The sequence below is a fragment of the Pimephales promelas genome, chromosome 3 (assembly GCF_988280905.1).
Source record: "Pimephales promelas chromosome 3, fPimPro1.hap1.1, whole genome shotgun sequence".
NCBI classification, from domain to species: Eukaryota; Metazoa; Chordata; class Actinopteri; order Cypriniformes; family Leuciscidae; genus Pimephales; species Pimephales promelas.
Genome location: NC_142771.1, coordinates 44985479 through 44995423, shown reverse-complemented (window position 1 = coordinate 44995423; position 9945 = coordinate 44985479). Strand labels below are relative to the sequence as shown.

Here is a 9945-nt window from a genome sequence, read left to right as displayed (position 1 = left end):
AATTTAGGATTTTTGAACCATTTCATTGACTCTTTTTTTTTTTTTTTTTAAACAATAAAGCTTACAGCACCTGGTATTCCCAGGCGGTCTCCCATCCAAGTACTAACCAGGCCCGACCCTGCTTAGCTTCCGAGATCAGACGAGTTCGGGCGTTCTCAAGGTGGTATGGCCGTAAGCGAAATCTGCTGCCAAAATTGGGCTATTTGAATGGTTAGAACATTAGGGTAGTAAACTATATAAAGCTTACAGCACCTGGTATTCCCAGGCGGTCTCCCATCCAAGTACTAACCAGGCCCGACCCTGCTTAGCTTCCGAGATCAGACGAGTTCGGGCGTTCTCAAGGTGGTATGGCCGTAAGCGAAATCTGCTGCCAAAATTGGGCTATTTGAATGGTTAGAACATGAGGGTAGTAAACTACATAAAGCTTACAGCACCTGGTATTCCCAGGCGGTCTCCCATCCAAGTACTAACCAGGCCCGACCCTGCTTAGCTTCCGAGATCAGACGAGTTCGGGCGTTCTCAAGGTGGTATGGCCGTAAGCGAAATCTGCAGCCAAAATTGGGCTATTTGAATGGTTAGAACATTAGGGTAGTAAACTACATAAAGCTTACAGCACCTGGTATTCCCAGGCGGTCTCCCATCCAAGTACTAACCAGGCCCGACCCTGCTTAGCTTCCGAGATCAGACAAGTTCGGGCGTTCTCAAGGTGGTATGGCCGTAAGCGAAATCTGCTGCCAAAATTGGGCTATTTGAATGGTTAGAACATGAGGGTAGTAAACTACATAAAGCTTACAGCACCTGGTATTCCCAGGCGGTCTCCCATCCAAGTACTAACCAGGCCCGACCCTGCTTAGCTTCCGAGATCAGACGAGTTCGGGCGTTCTCAAGGTGGTATGGCCGTAAGCGAAATCTGCTGCCAAAATTGGGCTATTTGAATGGTTAGAACATGAGGGTAGTAAACTACATAAAGCTTACAGCACCTGGTATTCCCAGGCGGTCTCCCATCCAAGTACTAACCAGGCCCGACCCTGCTTAGCTTCCGAGATCAGACGAGTTCGGGCGTTCTCAAGGTGGTATGGCCGTAAGCGAAATCTGCTGCCAAAATTGGGCTATTTGAATGGTTAGAACATGAGGGTAGTAAACTACATAAAGCTTACAGCACCTGGTATTCCCAGGCGGTCTCCCATCCAAGTACTAACCAGGCCCGACCCTGCTTAGCTTCCGAGATCAGACGAGTTCGGGCGTTCTCAAGGTGGTATGGCCGTAAGCGAAATCTGCAGCCAAAATTGGGCTATTTGAAGAAGAAAAAAAAGAGACTCTTTCTGGCTTTCTGAAGAAACAGAGAGACTATTTCAGGAATTTTGAGGGGGAAAAAAGACAATTTAGGATTTTTGAAGCATTTCATTGACTCTTTTTTTTTTTTTTTTTTTTTAAACAATAAAGCTTACAGCACCTGGTATTCCCAGGCGGTCTCCCATCCAAGTACTAACCAGGCCCGACCCTGCTTAGCTTCCGAGATCAGACGAGTTCGGGCGTTCTCAAGGTGGTATGGCCGTAAGCGAAATCTGCTGCCAAAATTGGGCTATTTGAATGGTTAGAACATGAGGGTAGTAAACTACATAAAGCTTACAGCACCTGGTATTCCCAGGCGGTCTCCCATCCAAGTACTAACCAGGCCCGACCCTGCTTAGCTTCCGAGATCAGACGAGTTCGGGCGTTCTCAAGGTGGTATGGCCGTAAGCGAAATCTGCAGCCAAAATTGGGCTATTTGATTGGTTAGAACATTAGGGTAGTAAACTACATAAAGCTTACAGCACCTGGTATTCCCAGGCGGTCTCCCATCCAAGTACTAACCAGGCCCGACCCTGCTTAGCTTCCGAGATCAGACAAGTTCGGGCGTTCTCAAGGTGGTATGGCCGTAAGCGAAATCTGCTGCCAAAATTGGGCTATTTGAATGGTTAGAACATGAGGGTAGTAAACTACATAAAGCTTACAGCACCTGGTATTCCCAGGCGGTCTCCCATCCAAGTACTAACCAGGCCCGACCCTGCTTAGCTTCCGAGATCAGACGAGTTCGGGCGTTCTCAAGGTGGTATGGCCGTAAGCGAAATCTGTTGCCAAAATTGGGCTATTTGAATGGTTAGAACATGAGGGTAGTAAACTACATAAAGCTTACAGCACCTGGTATTCCCAGGCGGTCTCCCATCCAAGTACTAACCAGGCCCGACCCTGCTTAGCTTCCGAGATCAGACGAGTTCGGGCGTTCTCAAGGTGGTATGGCCGTAAGCGAAATCTGCAGCCAAAATTGGGCTATTTGAAGAAGAAAAAAAAGAGACTCTTTCAGGCTTTCTGAAGAAACAGAGAGACTATTTCAGGAATTTTGAGGGGGAAAAAAGACAATTTAGGATTTTTGAAGCATTTCATTGACTTTTTTTTTTTTTAAACAATAAAGCTTACAGCACCTGGTATTCCCAGGCGGTCTCCCATCCAAGTACTAACCAGGCCCGACCCTGCTTAGCTTCCGAGATCAGACGAGTTCGGGCGTTCTCAAGGTGGTATGGCCGTAAGCGAAATCTGCAGCCAAAATTGGGCTATTTGAATGGTTAGAACATGAGGGTAGTAAACTACATAAAGCTTACAGCACCTGGTATTCCCAGGCGGTCTCCCATCCAAGTACTAACCAGGCCCGACCCTGCTTAGCTTCCGAGATCAGACGAGTTCGGGCGTTCTCAAGGTGGTATGGCCGTAAGCGAAATCTGCAGCCAAAATTGGGCTATTTGAATGGTTAGAACATTAGGGTAGTAAACTACATAAAGCTTACGGCACCTGGTATTCCCAGGCGGTCTCCCATCCAAGTACTAACCAGGCCCGACCCTGCTTAGCTTCCGAGATCAGACGAGTTCGGGCGTTCTCAAGGTGGTATGGCCGTAAGCGAAATCTGCTGCCAAAATTGGGCTATTTGAATGGTTAGAACATGAAGGTAGTAAACTACATAAAGCTTACAGCACCTGGTATTCCCAGGCGGTCTCCCATCCAAGTACTAACCAGGCCCGACCCTGCTTAGCTTCCGAGATCAGACGAGTTCGGGCGTTCTCAAGGTGGTATGGCCGTAAGCGAAATCTGCTGCCAAAATTGGGCTATTTGAATGGTTAGAACATGAGGGTAGTAAACTACATAAAGCTTACAGCACCTGGTATTCCCAGGCGGTCTCCCATCCAAGTACTAACCAGGCCCGACCCTGCTTAGCTTCCGAGATCAGACGAGTTCGGGCGTTCTCAAGGTGGTATGGCCGTAAGCGAAATCTGCAGCCAAAATTGGGCTATTTGAATGGTTAGAACATTAGGGTAGTAAACTACATAAAGCTTACAGCACCTGGTATTCCCAGGCGGTCTCCCATCCAAGTACTAACCAGGCCCGACCCTGCTTAGCTTCCGAGATCAGACGAGTTCGGGCGTTCTCAAGGTGGTATGGCCGTAAGCGAAATCTGCTGCCAAAATTGGGCTATTTGAATGGTTAGAACATGAGGGTAGTAAACTACATAAAGCTTACAGCACCTGGTATTCCCAGGCGGTCTCCCATCCAAGTACTAACCAGGCCCGACCCTGCTTAGCTTCCGAGATCAGACGAGTTCGGGCGTTCTCAAGGTGGTATGGCCGTAAGCGAAATCTGCTGCCAAAATTGGGCTATTTGAATGGTTAGAACATGAGGGTAGTAAACTACATAAAGCTTACAGCACCTGGTATTCCCAGGCGGTCTCCCATCCAAGTACTAACCAGGCCCGACCCTGCTTAGCTTCCGAGATCAGACGAGTTCGGGCGTTCTCAAGGTGGTATGGCCGTAAGCGAAATCTGCTGCCAAAATTGGGCTATTTGAATGGTTAGAACATGAGGGTAGTAAACTACATAAAGCTTACAGCACCTGGTATTCCCAGGCGGTCTCCCATCCAAGTACTAACCAGGCCCGACCCTGCTTATCTTCCGAGATCAGACAAGTTCGGGCGTTCTCAAGGTGGTATGGCCGTAAGCGAAATCTGCTGCCAAAATTGGGCTATTTGAATGGTTAGAACATGAGGGTAGTAAACTACATAAAGCTTACAGCACCTGGTATTCCCAGGCGGTCTCCCATCCAAGTACTAACCAGGCCCGACACTGCTTAGCTTCCGAGATCAGACGAGTTCGGGCGTTCTCAAGGTGGTATGGCCGTAAGCGAAATCTGCTGCCAAAATTGGGCTATTTGAATGGTTAGAACATGAGGGTAGTAAACTACATAAAGCTTACAGCACCTGGTATTCCCAGGCGGTCTCCCATCCAAGTACTAACCCAGCCCGACCCTGCTTAGCTTCCGAGATCAGACGAGTTCGGGCGTTCTCAAGGTGGTATGGCCGTAAGCGAAATCTGCTGCCAAAATTGGGCTATTTGAATGGTTAGAACATGAGGGTAGTAAACTACATAAAGCTTACAGCACCTGGTATTCCCAGGCGGTCTCCCATCCAAGTACTAACCAGGCCCGACCCTGCTTAGCTTCCGAGATCAGACGAGGTCGGGCGTTCTCAAGGTGGTATGGCCGTAAGCGAAATCTGCAGCCAAAATTGGGCTATTTGAATGGTTAGAACATGAGGGTAGTAAACTACATAAAGCTTACAGCACCTGGTATTCCCAGGCGGTCTCCCATCCAAGTACTAACCAGGCCCGACCCTGCTTAGCTTCCGAGATCAGACGAGTTCGGGCGTTCTCAAGGTGGTATGGCCGTAAGCGAAATCTGCAGCCAAAATTGGGCTATTTGAAGAAGAAAAAAAAGAGACTCTTTCAGGCTTTCTGAAGAAACAGAGAGACTATTTCAGGAATTTTGAGGGGGAAAAAAGACAATTTAGGATTTTTGAAGCATTTCATTGACTTTTTTTTTTTTTAAACAATAAAGCTTACAGCACCTGGTATTCCCAGGCGGTCTCCCATCCAAGTACTAACCAGGCCCGACCCTGCTTAGCTTCCGAGATCAGACGAGTTCGGGCGTTCTCAAGGTGGTATGGCCGTAAGCGAAATCTGCAGCCAAAATTGGGCTATTTGAATGGTTAGAACATTAGGGTAGTAAACTACATAAAGCTTACAGCACCTGGTATTCCCAGGCGGTCTCCCATCCAAGTACTAACCAGGCCCGACCCTGCTTAGCTTCCGAGATCAGACGAGTTCGGGCGTTCTCAAGGTGGTATGGCCGTAAGCGAAATCTGCTGCCAAAATTGGGCTATTTGAATGGTTAGAACATGAGGGTAGTAAACTACATAAAGCTTACAGCACCTGGTATTCCCAGGCGGTCTCCCATCCAAGTACTAACCAGGCCCGACCCTGCTTAGCTTCCGAGATCAGACGAGTTCGGGCGTTCTCAAGGTGGTATGGCCGTAAGCGAAATCTGCAGCCAAAATTGGGCTATTTGAATGGTTAGAACATTAGGGTAGTAAACTACATAAAGCTTACAGCACCTGGTATTCCCAGGCGGTCTCCCATCCAAGTACTAACCAGGCCCGACCCTGCTTAGCTTCCGAGATCAGACAAGTTCGGGCGTTCTCAAGGTGGTATGGCCGTAAGCGAAATCTGCTGCCAAAATTGGGCTATTTGAATGGTTAGAACATGAGGGTAGTAAACTACATAAAGCTTACAGCACCTGGTATTCCCAGGCGGTCTCCCATCCAAGTACTAAACAGGCCCGACCCTGCTTAGCTTCCGAGATCAGACGAGTTCGGGCGTTCTCAAGGTGGTATGGCCGTAAGCGAAATCTGCTGCCAAAATTGGGCTATTTGAATGGTTAGAACATGAGGGTAGTAAACTACATAAAGCTTACAGCACCTGGTATTCCCAGGCGGTCTCCCATCCAAGTACTAACCAGGCCCGACCCTGCTTAGCTTCCGAGATCAGACGAGTTCGGGCGTTCTCAAGGTGGTATGGCCGTAAGCGAAATCTGCAGCCAAAATTGGGCTATTTGAAGAAGAAAAAAAAGAGACTCTTTCAGGCTTTCTGAAGAAACAGAGAGACTATTTCAGGAATTTTGAGGGGGAAAAAAGACAATTTAGGATTTTTGAAGCATTTCATTGACTTTTTTTTTTTTTAAACAATAAAGCTTACAGCACCTGGTATTCCCAGGCGGTCTCCCATCCAAGTACTAACCAGGCCCGACCCTGCTTAGCTTCCGAGATCAGACGAGTTCGGGCGTTCTCAAGGTGGTATGGCCGTAAGCGAAATCTGCAGCCAAAATTGGGCTATTTGAATGGTTAGAACATTAGGGTAGTAAACTACATAAAGCTTACAGCACCTGGTATTCCCAGGCGGTCTCCCATCCAAGTACTAACCAGGCCCGACCCTGCTTAGCTTCCGAGATCAGACGAGTTCGGGCGTTCTCAAGGTGGTATGGCCGTAAGCGAAATCTGCAGCCAAAATTGGGCTATTTGAATGGTTAGAACATGAGGGTAGTAAACTACATAAAGCTTACAGCACCTGGTATTCCCAGGCGGTCTCCCATCCAAGTACTAACCAGGCCCGACCCTGCTTAGCTTCCGAGATCAGACGAGTTCGGGCGTTCTCAAGGTGGTATGGCCGTAAGCGAAATCTGCAGCCAAAATTGGGCTATTTGAATGGTTAGAACATTAGGGTAGTAAACTACATAAAGCTTACAGCACCTGGTATTCCCAGGCGGTCTCCCATCCAAGTACTAACCAGGCCCGACCCTGCTTAGCTTCCGAGATCAGACGAGTTCGGGCGTTCTCAAGGTGGTATGGCCGTAAGCGAAATCTGCTGCCAAAATTGGGCTATTTGAATGGTTAGAACATGAAGGTAGTAAACTACATAAAGCTTACAGCACCTGTTATTCCCAGGCGGTCTCCCATCCAAGTACTAACCAGGCCCGACCCTGCTTAGCTTCCGAGATCAGACGAGTTCGGGCGTTCCCAAGGTGGTATGGCCGTAAGCGAAATCTGCAGCCAAAATTGGGCTATTTGAAGAAGAAAAAAAAGAGACTCTTTCAGGCTTTCTGAAGAAACAGAGAGACTATTTCAGGAATTTTGAGGGGGAAAAAAGACAATTTAGGATTTTTGAAGCATTTCATTGACTCTTTTTTTTTTTTTTTTTTTTTAAACAATAAAGCTTACAGCACCTGGTATTCCCAGGCGGTCTCCCATCCAAGTACTAACCAGGCCCGACCCTGCTTAGCTTCCGAGATCAGACGAGTTCAGGCGTTCTCAAGGTGGTATGGCCGTAAGCGAAATCTGCTGCCAAAATTGGGCTATTTGAATGGTTAGAACATGAGGGTAGTAAACTACATAAAGCTTACAGCACCTGGTATTCCCAGGCGGTCTCCCATCCAAGTACTAACCAGGCCCGACCCTGCTTAGCTTCCGAGATCAGACGAGTTCGGGCGTTCTCAAGGTGGTATGGCCGTAAGCGAAATCTGCAGCCAAAATTGGGCTATTTGAATGGTTAGAACATTAGGGTAGTAAACTACATAAAGCTTACAGGACCTGGTATTCCCAGGCGGTCTCCCATCCAAGTACTAACCAGGCCCGACCCTGCTTAGCTTCCGAGATCAGACAAGTTCGGGCGTTCTCAAGGTGGTATGGCCGTAAGCGAAATCTGCTGCCAAAATTGGGCTATTTGAATGGTTAGAACATGAGGGTAGTAAACTACATAAAGCTTACAGCACCTGGTATTCCCAGGCGGTCTCCCATCCAAGTACTAAACAGGCCCGACCCTGCTTAGCTTCCGAGATCAGACGAGTTCGGGCGTTCTCAAGGTGGTATGGCCGTAAGCGAAATCTGCTGCCAAAATTGGGCTATTTGAATGGTTAGAACATGAGGGTAGTAAACTACATAAAGCTTACAGCACCTGGTATTCCCAGGCGGTCTCCCATCCAAGTACTAACCAGGCCCGACCCTGCTTAGCTTCCGAGATCAGACGAGTTCGGGCGTTCTCAAGGTGGTATGGCCGTAAGCGAAATCTGCAGCCAAAATTGGGCTATTTGAAGAAGAAAAAAAAGAGACTCTTTCAGGCTTTCTGAAGAAACAGAGAGACTATTTCAGGAATTTTGAGGGGGAAAAAAGACAATTTAGGATTTTTGAAGCATTTCATTGACTTTTTTTTTTTTAAACAATAAAGCTTACAGCACCTGGTATTCCCAGGCGGTCTCCCATCCAAGTACTAACCAGGCCCGACCCTGCTTAGCTTCCGAGATCAGACGAGTTCGGGCGTTCTCAAGGTGGTATGGCCGTAAGCGAAATCTGCAGCCAAAATTGGGCTATTTGAATGGTTAGAACATTAGGGTAGTAAACTACATAAAGCTTACAGCACCTGGTATTCCCAGGCGGTCTCCCATCCAAGTACTAACCAGGCCCGACCCTGCTTAGCTTCCGAGATCAGACGAGTTCGGGCGTTCTCAAGGTGGTATGGCCGTAAGCGAAATCTGCAGCCAAAATTGGGCTATTTGAATGGTTAGAACATGAGGGTAGTAAACTACATAAAGCTTACAGCACCTGGTATTCCCAGGCGGTCTCCCATCCAAGTACTAACCAGGCCCGACCCTGCTTAGCTTCCGAGATCAGACGAGTTCGGGCGTTCTCAAGGTGGTATGGCCGTAAGCGAAATCTGCTGCCAAAATTGGGCTATTTGAATGGTTAGAACATTAGGGTAGTAAACTACATAAAGCTTACAGCACCTGGTATTCCCAGGCGGTCTCCCATCCAAGTACTAACCAGGCCCGACCCTGCTTAGCTTCCGAGATCAGACGAGTTCGGGCGTTCTCAAGGTGGTATGGCCGTAAGCGAAATCTGCTGCCAAAATTGGGCTATTTGAATGGTTAGAACATGAAGGTAGTAAACTACATAAAGCTTACAGCACCTGGTATTCCCAGGCGGTCTCCCATCCAAGTACTAACCAGGCCCGACCCTGCTTAGCTTCCGAGATCAGACGAGTTCGGGCGTTCTCAAGGTGGTATGGCCGTAAGCGAAATCTGCAGCCAAAATTGGGCTATTTGAATGGTTAGAACATTAGGGTAGTAAACTACATAAAGCTTACAGCACCTGGTATTCCCAGGCGGTCTCCCATCCAAGTACTAACCAGGCCCGACCCTGCTTAGCTTCCGAGATCAGACGAGGTCGGGCGTTCTCAAGGTGGTATGGCCGTAAGCGAAATCTGCTGCCAAAATTGGGCTATTTGAAGAAGAAAAAAAAGAGACTCTTTCAGGCTTTCTGAAGAAACAGAGAGACTATTTCAGGAATTTTGAGGGGGAAAAAAGACAATTTAGGATTTTTGAAGCATTTCATTGACTCTTTTTTTTTTTTTTTTTTTAAACAATAAAGCTTACAGCACCTGGTATTCCCAGGCGGTCTCCCATCCAAGTACTAACCAGGCCCGACCCTGCTTAGCTTCCGAGATCAGACGAGTTCGGGCGTTCTCAAGGTGGTATGGCCGTAAGCGAAATCTGCAGCCAAAATTGGGCTATTTGAAGAAGAAAAAAAAGAGACTCTTTCAGGCTTTCTGAAGAAACAGAGAGACTATTTCAGGAATTTTGAGGGGGAAAAAAGACAATTTAGGATTTTTGAAGCATTTCATTGACTCTTTTTTTTTTTTTTTTAAACAATAAAGCTTACAGCACCTGGTATTCCCAGGCGGTCTCCCATCCAAGTACTAACCAGGCCCGACCCTGCTTAGCTTCCGAGATCAGACGAGTTCGGGCGTTCTCAAGGTGGTATGGCCGTAAGCGAAATCTGCTGCCAAAATTGGGCTATTTGAATGGTTAGAACATGAGGGTAGTAAACTACATAAAGCTTACAGCACCTGGTATTCCCAGGCGGTCTCCCATCCAAGTACTAACCAGGCCCGACCCTGCTTAGCTTCCGAGATCAGACGAGTTCGGGCGTTCTCAAGGTGGTATGGCCGTAAGCGAAATCTGCAGCCAAAATTGGGCTAT

At 47.7% G+C, this 9945-nt stretch overlaps 50 non-coding genes across 50 annotated transcripts; all 50 read right to left on the bottom strand.

The window, feature by feature from the left end:
• Positions 1 to 58: 58 nt before the first annotated feature.
• LOC148983680 (5S ribosomal RNA) lies at positions 59 to 177 on the bottom strand. Its single transcript, XR_016164446.1, has one exon. It is a non-coding gene; the product is annotated as a 5S ribosomal RNA (ribosomal RNA).
• Positions 178 to 240: 63 nt separating this feature from the next.
• Positions 241 to 359, bottom strand: LOC148983679 (5S ribosomal RNA). Its single transcript, XR_016164445.1, has one exon. It is a non-coding gene; the product is annotated as a 5S ribosomal RNA (ribosomal RNA).
• A 63-nt stretch (positions 360 to 422) lies between these two features.
• Positions 423 to 541, bottom strand: LOC148983678 (5S ribosomal RNA). The gene has a single exon (XR_016164444.1). It is a non-coding gene; the product is annotated as a 5S ribosomal RNA (ribosomal RNA).
• Positions 542 to 604: 63 nt separating this feature from the next.
• Positions 605 to 723, bottom strand: LOC148983677 (5S ribosomal RNA). Its single transcript, XR_016162474.1, has one exon. It is a non-coding gene; the product is annotated as a 5S ribosomal RNA (ribosomal RNA).
• A 63-nt stretch (positions 724 to 786) lies between these two features.
• Positions 787 to 905, bottom strand: LOC148983676 (5S ribosomal RNA). The gene has a single exon (XR_016164443.1). It is a non-coding gene; the product is annotated as a 5S ribosomal RNA (ribosomal RNA).
• Positions 906 to 968: 63 nt separating this feature from the next.
• Positions 969 to 1087, bottom strand: LOC148983675 (5S ribosomal RNA). Its single transcript, XR_016164441.1, has one exon. It is a non-coding gene; the product is annotated as a 5S ribosomal RNA (ribosomal RNA).
• Positions 1088 to 1150: 63 nt separating this feature from the next.
• On the bottom strand, positions 1151 to 1269 carry LOC148983674 (5S ribosomal RNA). Its single transcript, XR_016164440.1, has one exon. It is a non-coding gene; the product is annotated as a 5S ribosomal RNA (ribosomal RNA).
• Positions 1270 to 1441: 172 nt separating this feature from the next.
• LOC148983673 (5S ribosomal RNA) lies at positions 1442 to 1560 on the bottom strand. The gene has a single exon (XR_016164439.1). It is a non-coding gene; the product is annotated as a 5S ribosomal RNA (ribosomal RNA).
• Positions 1561 to 1623: 63 nt separating this feature from the next.
• LOC148983672 (5S ribosomal RNA) lies at positions 1624 to 1742 on the bottom strand. The gene has a single exon (XR_016164438.1). It is a non-coding gene; the product is annotated as a 5S ribosomal RNA (ribosomal RNA).
• Positions 1743 to 1805: 63 nt separating this feature from the next.
• Positions 1806 to 1924, bottom strand: LOC148983671 (5S ribosomal RNA). The gene has a single exon (XR_016162472.1). It is a non-coding gene; the product is annotated as a 5S ribosomal RNA (ribosomal RNA).
• Positions 1925 to 1987: 63 nt separating this feature from the next.
• On the bottom strand, positions 1988 to 2106 carry LOC148983670 (5S ribosomal RNA). Its single transcript, XR_016164437.1, has one exon. It is a non-coding gene; the product is annotated as a 5S ribosomal RNA (ribosomal RNA).
• A 63-nt stretch (positions 2107 to 2169) lies between these two features.
• Positions 2170 to 2288, bottom strand: LOC148983669 (5S ribosomal RNA). Its single transcript, XR_016164435.1, has one exon. It is a non-coding gene; the product is annotated as a 5S ribosomal RNA (ribosomal RNA).
• A 162-nt stretch (positions 2289 to 2450) lies between these two features.
• LOC148983668 (5S ribosomal RNA) lies at positions 2451 to 2569 on the bottom strand. The gene has a single exon (XR_016164434.1). It is a non-coding gene; the product is annotated as a 5S ribosomal RNA (ribosomal RNA).
• Positions 2570 to 2632: 63 nt separating this feature from the next.
• LOC148983667 (5S ribosomal RNA) lies at positions 2633 to 2751 on the bottom strand. The gene has a single exon (XR_016164433.1). It is a non-coding gene; the product is annotated as a 5S ribosomal RNA (ribosomal RNA).
• Positions 2752 to 2814: 63 nt separating this feature from the next.
• Positions 2815 to 2933, bottom strand: LOC148983666 (5S ribosomal RNA). The gene has a single exon (XR_016166758.1). It is a non-coding gene; the product is annotated as a 5S ribosomal RNA (ribosomal RNA).
• A 63-nt stretch (positions 2934 to 2996) lies between these two features.
• Positions 2997 to 3115, bottom strand: LOC148983665 (5S ribosomal RNA). The gene has a single exon (XR_016164432.1). It is a non-coding gene; the product is annotated as a 5S ribosomal RNA (ribosomal RNA).
• A 63-nt stretch (positions 3116 to 3178) lies between these two features.
• LOC148983664 (5S ribosomal RNA) lies at positions 3179 to 3297 on the bottom strand. The gene has a single exon (XR_016164431.1). It is a non-coding gene; the product is annotated as a 5S ribosomal RNA (ribosomal RNA).
• Positions 3298 to 3360: 63 nt separating this feature from the next.
• Positions 3361 to 3479, bottom strand: LOC148983663 (5S ribosomal RNA). The gene has a single exon (XR_016164430.1). It is a non-coding gene; the product is annotated as a 5S ribosomal RNA (ribosomal RNA).
• A 63-nt stretch (positions 3480 to 3542) lies between these two features.
• On the bottom strand, positions 3543 to 3661 carry LOC148983662 (5S ribosomal RNA). The gene has a single exon (XR_016164429.1). It is a non-coding gene; the product is annotated as a 5S ribosomal RNA (ribosomal RNA).
• Positions 3662 to 3724: 63 nt separating this feature from the next.
• Positions 3725 to 3843, bottom strand: LOC148983661 (5S ribosomal RNA). Its single transcript, XR_016164428.1, has one exon. It is a non-coding gene; the product is annotated as a 5S ribosomal RNA (ribosomal RNA).
• A 63-nt stretch (positions 3844 to 3906) lies between these two features.
• On the bottom strand, positions 3907 to 4025 carry LOC148983660 (5S ribosomal RNA). Its single transcript, XR_016163070.1, has one exon. It is a non-coding gene; the product is annotated as a 5S ribosomal RNA (ribosomal RNA).
• A 63-nt stretch (positions 4026 to 4088) lies between these two features.
• LOC148983659 (5S ribosomal RNA) lies at positions 4089 to 4207 on the bottom strand. Its single transcript, XR_016162548.1, has one exon. It is a non-coding gene; the product is annotated as a 5S ribosomal RNA (ribosomal RNA).
• Positions 4208 to 4270: 63 nt separating this feature from the next.
• Positions 4271 to 4389, bottom strand: LOC148983658 (5S ribosomal RNA). The gene has a single exon (XR_016161378.1). It is a non-coding gene; the product is annotated as a 5S ribosomal RNA (ribosomal RNA).
• A 63-nt stretch (positions 4390 to 4452) lies between these two features.
• Positions 4453 to 4571, bottom strand: LOC148983657 (5S ribosomal RNA). The gene has a single exon (XR_016160319.1). It is a non-coding gene; the product is annotated as a 5S ribosomal RNA (ribosomal RNA).
• Positions 4572 to 4634: 63 nt separating this feature from the next.
• LOC148983656 (5S ribosomal RNA) lies at positions 4635 to 4753 on the bottom strand. Its single transcript, XR_016164427.1, has one exon. It is a non-coding gene; the product is annotated as a 5S ribosomal RNA (ribosomal RNA).
• Positions 4754 to 4915: 162 nt separating this feature from the next.
• LOC148983655 (5S ribosomal RNA) lies at positions 4916 to 5034 on the bottom strand. The gene has a single exon (XR_016164426.1). It is a non-coding gene; the product is annotated as a 5S ribosomal RNA (ribosomal RNA).
• Positions 5035 to 5097: 63 nt separating this feature from the next.
• LOC148983654 (5S ribosomal RNA) lies at positions 5098 to 5216 on the bottom strand. The gene has a single exon (XR_016164424.1). It is a non-coding gene; the product is annotated as a 5S ribosomal RNA (ribosomal RNA).
• Positions 5217 to 5279: 63 nt separating this feature from the next.
• LOC148983653 (5S ribosomal RNA) lies at positions 5280 to 5398 on the bottom strand. Its single transcript, XR_016164423.1, has one exon. It is a non-coding gene; the product is annotated as a 5S ribosomal RNA (ribosomal RNA).
• A 63-nt stretch (positions 5399 to 5461) lies between these two features.
• Positions 5462 to 5580, bottom strand: LOC148983652 (5S ribosomal RNA). Its single transcript, XR_016162471.1, has one exon. It is a non-coding gene; the product is annotated as a 5S ribosomal RNA (ribosomal RNA).
• A 63-nt stretch (positions 5581 to 5643) lies between these two features.
• Positions 5644 to 5762, bottom strand: LOC148983651 (5S ribosomal RNA). Its single transcript, XR_016162175.1, has one exon. It is a non-coding gene; the product is annotated as a 5S ribosomal RNA (ribosomal RNA).
• Positions 5763 to 5825: 63 nt separating this feature from the next.
• Positions 5826 to 5944, bottom strand: LOC148983650 (5S ribosomal RNA). Its single transcript, XR_016164422.1, has one exon. It is a non-coding gene; the product is annotated as a 5S ribosomal RNA (ribosomal RNA).
• A 162-nt stretch (positions 5945 to 6106) lies between these two features.
• LOC148983649 (5S ribosomal RNA) lies at positions 6107 to 6225 on the bottom strand. Its single transcript, XR_016164421.1, has one exon. It is a non-coding gene; the product is annotated as a 5S ribosomal RNA (ribosomal RNA).
• Positions 6226 to 6288: 63 nt separating this feature from the next.
• On the bottom strand, positions 6289 to 6407 carry LOC148983648 (5S ribosomal RNA). The gene has a single exon (XR_016164420.1). It is a non-coding gene; the product is annotated as a 5S ribosomal RNA (ribosomal RNA).
• Positions 6408 to 6470: 63 nt separating this feature from the next.
• On the bottom strand, positions 6471 to 6589 carry LOC148983647 (5S ribosomal RNA). The gene has a single exon (XR_016164419.1). It is a non-coding gene; the product is annotated as a 5S ribosomal RNA (ribosomal RNA).
• A 63-nt stretch (positions 6590 to 6652) lies between these two features.
• LOC148983646 (5S ribosomal RNA) lies at positions 6653 to 6771 on the bottom strand. The gene has a single exon (XR_016164418.1). It is a non-coding gene; the product is annotated as a 5S ribosomal RNA (ribosomal RNA).
• Positions 6772 to 6834: 63 nt separating this feature from the next.
• Positions 6835 to 6953, bottom strand: LOC148983645 (5S ribosomal RNA). Its single transcript, XR_016162019.1, has one exon. It is a non-coding gene; the product is annotated as a 5S ribosomal RNA (ribosomal RNA).
• Positions 6954 to 7125: 172 nt separating this feature from the next.
• Positions 7126 to 7244, bottom strand: LOC148983644 (5S ribosomal RNA). The gene has a single exon (XR_016161600.1). It is a non-coding gene; the product is annotated as a 5S ribosomal RNA (ribosomal RNA).
• A 63-nt stretch (positions 7245 to 7307) lies between these two features.
• On the bottom strand, positions 7308 to 7426 carry LOC148983643 (5S ribosomal RNA). The gene has a single exon (XR_016164417.1). It is a non-coding gene; the product is annotated as a 5S ribosomal RNA (ribosomal RNA).
• A 63-nt stretch (positions 7427 to 7489) lies between these two features.
• Positions 7490 to 7608, bottom strand: LOC148983642 (5S ribosomal RNA). Its single transcript, XR_016164004.1, has one exon. It is a non-coding gene; the product is annotated as a 5S ribosomal RNA (ribosomal RNA).
• Positions 7609 to 7671: 63 nt separating this feature from the next.
• On the bottom strand, positions 7672 to 7790 carry LOC148983641 (5S ribosomal RNA). Its single transcript, XR_016162174.1, has one exon. It is a non-coding gene; the product is annotated as a 5S ribosomal RNA (ribosomal RNA).
• Positions 7791 to 7853: 63 nt separating this feature from the next.
• LOC148983640 (5S ribosomal RNA) lies at positions 7854 to 7972 on the bottom strand. Its single transcript, XR_016164416.1, has one exon. It is a non-coding gene; the product is annotated as a 5S ribosomal RNA (ribosomal RNA).
• A 161-nt stretch (positions 7973 to 8133) lies between these two features.
• LOC148983639 (5S ribosomal RNA) lies at positions 8134 to 8252 on the bottom strand. The gene has a single exon (XR_016164415.1). It is a non-coding gene; the product is annotated as a 5S ribosomal RNA (ribosomal RNA).
• Positions 8253 to 8315: 63 nt separating this feature from the next.
• LOC148983638 (5S ribosomal RNA) lies at positions 8316 to 8434 on the bottom strand. The gene has a single exon (XR_016164413.1). It is a non-coding gene; the product is annotated as a 5S ribosomal RNA (ribosomal RNA).
• Positions 8435 to 8497: 63 nt separating this feature from the next.
• Positions 8498 to 8616, bottom strand: LOC148983637 (5S ribosomal RNA). Its single transcript, XR_016164412.1, has one exon. It is a non-coding gene; the product is annotated as a 5S ribosomal RNA (ribosomal RNA).
• Positions 8617 to 8679: 63 nt separating this feature from the next.
• LOC148983636 (5S ribosomal RNA) lies at positions 8680 to 8798 on the bottom strand. The gene has a single exon (XR_016164411.1). It is a non-coding gene; the product is annotated as a 5S ribosomal RNA (ribosomal RNA).
• A 63-nt stretch (positions 8799 to 8861) lies between these two features.
• Positions 8862 to 8980, bottom strand: LOC148983635 (5S ribosomal RNA). Its single transcript, XR_016164410.1, has one exon. It is a non-coding gene; the product is annotated as a 5S ribosomal RNA (ribosomal RNA).
• Positions 8981 to 9043: 63 nt separating this feature from the next.
• On the bottom strand, positions 9044 to 9162 carry LOC148983634 (5S ribosomal RNA). The gene has a single exon (XR_016160318.1). It is a non-coding gene; the product is annotated as a 5S ribosomal RNA (ribosomal RNA).
• Positions 9163 to 9332: 170 nt separating this feature from the next.
• LOC148983633 (5S ribosomal RNA) lies at positions 9333 to 9451 on the bottom strand. The gene has a single exon (XR_016164409.1). It is a non-coding gene; the product is annotated as a 5S ribosomal RNA (ribosomal RNA).
• Positions 9452 to 9618: 167 nt separating this feature from the next.
• On the bottom strand, positions 9619 to 9737 carry LOC148983632 (5S ribosomal RNA). Its single transcript, XR_016164408.1, has one exon. It is a non-coding gene; the product is annotated as a 5S ribosomal RNA (ribosomal RNA).
• Positions 9738 to 9800: 63 nt separating this feature from the next.
• LOC148983631 (5S ribosomal RNA) lies at positions 9801 to 9919 on the bottom strand. Its single transcript, XR_016164407.1, has one exon. It is a non-coding gene; the product is annotated as a 5S ribosomal RNA (ribosomal RNA).
• Between the last annotated feature and the right edge of the window lie 26 nt (positions 9920 to 9945).